Source organism: Pongo pygmaeus, chromosome 8 (genome assembly GCF_028885625.2).
Source record: "Pongo pygmaeus isolate AG05252 chromosome 8, NHGRI_mPonPyg2-v2.0_pri, whole genome shotgun sequence".
Lineage (NCBI taxonomy): Eukaryota > Metazoa > Chordata > Mammalia > Primates > Hominidae > Pongo > Pongo pygmaeus.
Genome location: NC_072381.2, coordinates 22,920,391 through 22,925,819, shown reverse-complemented (window position 1 = coordinate 22,925,819; position 5,429 = coordinate 22,920,391).

The following is a 5,429-nucleotide window of genomic DNA, read 5'->3' as shown; positions in this document are numbered from 1 at the left end:
TTCAGGAGGCCACTGCGACATATCCAGATATACACAAGGGCTGTAAGCAAGAATGAAGGCATTAATGAAGCCAAGCAAATTGCTCTGAAAATAGAAAGCTAAACCAAAAAAATAATAAATTTACTACATAGTTTTCCCTCACTAAAGACAATAATTTTTGTCTTCATATATTAGTAATGGATCTTTCCAAATTCTTGGTGTGGTTGTTGACCAAATTTACCCTGTAATTTCACATTTACTTGTTTTGTTTATATAATTTGTGCTCATTTCTCAAATATGCTTTTTGATTTTTTCTCCACTTTAAAAAAACTTCCCTTTTATGATCAGCATCCATGACACCTCTATAAATTTTTCTCTAACTCTGCTCACCTAACAGAATCAATCAAGTCTTATGCTGTATTTCCATAGCACTTTGGAGAGAGTAATAAAAGCTAGAATGGATGGAGCATTTACTATGCACCAGGAACTTCCCTTTAATTTTTACAACTCAGTAAAGAAGATACTAGTGCTATCCCCATTTTACAGTTGAAGGAATCGAGGTATTAAAGGTGAAACAACTTGCCCAAAGTCCCACAGACAGTTAAGTGGCAGATTCAGCTTTCAAAGCCAAGGCAGTCTGGCTCCAGAGCCCCCATGGGTAGCTGGTGCACCATCCTGCCTGTAATATACACCACCAGTTATCACTTGGCACATGGTACTTGGTGTTTCTATTTTTATCTCTCTTCCTTCTTCTAGTTGCCCATTCTAGCTTTCTCCATTTCTTCATATCCTAATCATTCCTCTACCAATTCAGATCTGGCTTCTGATTCCCCCACTCCTTTGAAACTATGTCCAGAAAATATTTGCAAATTATGCATCCAACAAAGGTCTAATATCCAGAAGCTATAAGGTACTTAAACAAATCAACAGGAAAAAAGACACCTCATTAAAAAGTGGACATAGGACATCAACAATTAATTCTGAAAAAAAAAGACATGTAACTGGCCAAGAAACATATGAAAAATGCTCATTATCACTAATCATCAGAGAAATGCAAATCAAAACCACAATGAAATACCATCTCACACCAGTCAGAATGGCTATTACTAAAAAGTCAGAAAATAACATGTTGGTAAGGCTGTAAAGGGAAAGCTCATACACTGTTGGTGGGATTGTAAGTTAGTTCAACCGCTCTGGAAAGAAGTTTGGAGATTTCTCAAAAAACTAAAAATAGAATTATCATTCAACCCATCAGTCTCATTACTGGGTATATATCCAAAAGAAAAGAAATCATTCTACCAAAAAGATACACGCACTCCTATGTTCGTTGCATCACTATTCACAATAGCAAAGCCATGGAATCAACCTGGGTCCCCATTAATGGTGGAATGGATTTTTAAAAATGTACATATACACCATGGAATACTACACAGCCATAAAAAAGAATGAAATCATGTCCTTTGCAGCAACATGGATGCAGCTGGAGGCCATTATCCTAAGTGAATTAATGTGGGAACAGAAAATCAAATACCATGTCTTCTTACTTGTAAGTGGGAGCTGGCTGGGCAAGGGGGCTCACACTATAATCTCAGCACCTTGGGAGGCCAAGGTGGGAGAACTGATTGAGGCCAGGAGTTTGAGACTAGCTTGAGCAACATAGCAAGACAAAAAAAAAAAAAACAAAAAAAATTATCCAGGCATGGTGGTGCACGCCTGTGATCCCAGCTACTTGGGAGGCTAAGGCAGGAGGAGCACTTGTGCTCAGGAGGTTGCATTGAGCTATGATGGCGCCATCTTTCTCTGATCTGGGTGGCACAGTAAGATCCCGTCTCTAAAAGATAAAATAAAATAAAATAAATAAGTGAGAGCTAAAGATTGGGTACAAATGGACATAAAGATGGGAATGATAGACATTGGAGACTCCAAAAGGGTGGCAGAAGGGGTGAGGACAAGGGCTGAAAAGCTACCTATTGGGTACTATGTTCACTATGCGGTTGACAGGTTCATTTGAAGCCCAAACTTCGCCATTACACAATATGTACACATAACAAATCTGCACATGTACCCCATGAATGTAAATTTTTTTATTTTTATTTTTAGTTCTGGGGTACATGTGGAGGATGTCCAGGCTTGTTACATAGACAGACGTATGCCATAGTGGTTTGCTGCACCTATCAACCTATCAACTGGGTATTAAGCCCAATATGCATTATCTATTTTTTCTAATACTCTTCCTCCCCTCTCCCCATCCCCTGACAGGCCCCAGTGTGTGTTGTTCCCCTCCTTGTGACCATGTGGTCTCCTTGTTCAGCTCCCACTTACAAGTGAGAACAGGCGGTGTTTGGTTTTCTGTTCTTGCATAAGTTTGCTGAGGATAATGGCTTCCAGTTTCATCCATGTCCCTGCAAAGAACAAGATCTCATTCCTTCTTATGGCTGCATAGTATTCCATGGTGTATATTTACCACATTTTCTTTATCCAGTCTATCACTGATGGGCATTTGGGTTGATTCCATGTCCTTGTTATTGTGAATAGTGCTGCAATGAACATACACATGCATGTATCTTTGTAATAGAATGATTTATATTCCTTATATACCCAGTAATGGGATTGCTGGGTCAAATGGTATTTCTGGTTCTGGATCTTTGATGAATCACCACATCATTTTCCACAATGGCTGAACTAATTTACATTGCCACCAACAGTGTAAAAGCATTCCTATTTCCCCACAACCTTGCCAGCATCTGTTGTTTCTTGACTTTTTAATAATGGCCATTCTGAGCTTTTTTCGTATGTTTGTTGGCTGCATAAATGTCTTCTTTTGAGAAATGTCTGTTCATGTCCTTTGCCCATTTTTTTTTTTTTTTTTGAGACGGAGTCTCGCTCTGTCGCCCAGGCTGGAGTGCAGTGGCGCAATCTCAGCTCACTGCAAACTCCGACTCCTGGGTTCACGCCATTCTCCTGCCTCAGCCTCCTGAGTAGCTGGGACTACAGGCACCCGCCACCATGCCCGCATAATTTTTTTGTATTTTTAATAGAGACAGGGTTTCACTGTGTTAGCCAGGATGGTTTTGATCTCCTGACCTCGAGATCTGCCCGCCTCGGCCTCCCAAAGTTCTGGGATTACAGGCGTGAACCACTGCACCCGGTCCACCTTTGCCCACTTTTTAATAGGGGTTTTTTTTTTTTCTTGTAAATTTGTTTGAGTTCCTTGTAGTGAATCCAAATATTTTTAAAGGAAATTGTTAATAACTCCCCACCCCCAACCAAGAAAAAGAAACTATGTCTATATGGTCACCAAGGATGTCGAGGTTCTCAATCAAACACTTCTCTGTCTTCATTTAATTTCTCAGTTGTGATAGAAATTCCTGACCCCTCTCTCCCTCTGAAAATAATTCTTTCCCTCGGCTTTCCTGACCTCTCTGTTTTCTGTGTCTCTTTCTATATTGCAGGTTGCTTCCTCTCAGTCTCCTTGATTCTTCTTTTTCTGCCTACCTTTAAATTTTCCTTCGGCCCCACTCTCTGACTCCCAGTCCAATCCTTAGCATTCTTTTCTTTTCTCTTTCTACAGTTTTCCCGTGGAGACTCATTAACCCACAATTATTTTTTTTCCAGCACAGATCTTTCTGTTGAGTTCAACATTCATATAATCATGTTCCCTCACAACCCCAGGTTTTAGATGTAGACCTGTATTATAGCACTTCTCTTTCATCTTTCTATTCTTAGCACTTGGCACAGAGTAAATGCTCAACAAATATTTTTGTAAGAGAATCTAGGTAAACCAGACTAGAGGATGTTTTGGCAAGTCAGGCCAAACAGATGATGCTATAAACTATAAAACCTCCTGCAGAAGGAACTGGACTCAAAAAACAGAATAAGTTAGCCTTGAAGACCGATAAGATACGGTTCTGGGGGCAAGACTCAAATATAACTCTTAGGCACCTGTCACACGCCACTGGGTATAATGTGTGCAAACAGAAAAGGTTGGCCTTTTCCTTTGGTTAATTTACCAGGTAATTGCCAACATTTTCTTTTCTTTTGCTTTGTGCTGCATGGAAACATTCTGCCATGCAAAATACAACCAAGGGAGGAGGATGTTCTCCATATGCCATTATTTAACTCTGCCATTTTACCAGCCTATAAGCTCCATGGGAACAGAAGCCCTGTTTCTTTTGTTCTAGTGCCTAGCCTATATTTTGGACACACAACCAATAAGAATTATCTTTAATTGAATACCTCCTATGTACAAAGTACTGTACCATATGCTTTGTGTATATTTTCTCCTTTAATACTCATCAAAAAAGAGGGTCATTTTAGGGCTGAGGATGCCAATGCTTAGAAAGGTTAAGTGGCTTGCTCAAGTTTAGGGTACAAACAGCTAACTCAGTAGTTAAACCTAGATTGCTCTGATCCAAAGACTTCCCTTTAATAAAATACTATATGATCTTCCTATATGTGGTTAAAATTTCCAGGAAAGCTGGCCACTGTAGCACATGCCTGTAGTCCCTGCTACTTGGGAGGCTGAGCTGGGAGGATTGCTCAGCTCAGGATTTCTAGGCTAGACTGGGCAACATAACAAGACCCTATCTCTAAAAGAAATAAATAAATGTATATTTTTAAATTCTGATGATAGAATGAAAGAACACAAGAATATTCACATTTGGGGATATATTTTGATGTGTTTCATTGAAAGGTTTTTTTTCTTTCATGAACTCTTATATGTATAAATATTACCATTTAAAATGAAATGCTTTTATGTCTAAGGTCTTTAAGCTTTTAATCAAATTCTTGAAATGTTATTTGACGTTTTAAAAAATACATAGATGGAGTAGATGCTTCATAATTTTGTGTGTGTTACTGTTTCCTATGGTTTGAATATTTTCCCCAAATCTCATGTGCTGGAAACTTAGTCCTCAAATTCATATGTTGGTGGTATTTGGAGGTGAGGCCTTTGGGAGGTAATTAAGATTAGATAAGGTCACCATGAATCCCTCATGATGGGACTGATGTCTTTATAAGGAGACGAAGAGAGACCTGAGCTAACATGCTTGCTCTGTCTCACCATGTAATGCCCTCTGCCACATTATGATGCAGCAGGAAGGCCCTCACGAGATGCAGCTGCTTGATCTTGGACTTCCCAGCCTCCAGAACCATAAGAAATACATTTATTTTTTAAAAATAAATTACACAGTCTGGTATTCTGTTACAGCAATGCAAAATGGACTAAGACACTGTTGTTGTTATTGTTACTGTTGCTTCTTAGGGAAAAGAGATTGTTGGTTATGAACAAAACTGCTACTTCCTTTCTTGGTGAGACTCTAGAAGTAAAATAACTTTCTATATGTGTCCTAAATCAGGAGGCCTCAGAGTAGAGAAAATTTGGAGGGCTTTCTGCAACTGAAGAAGAAAAGAGAAATGAAGATAGGCACCCGGTAGAAAATTTTAAAATT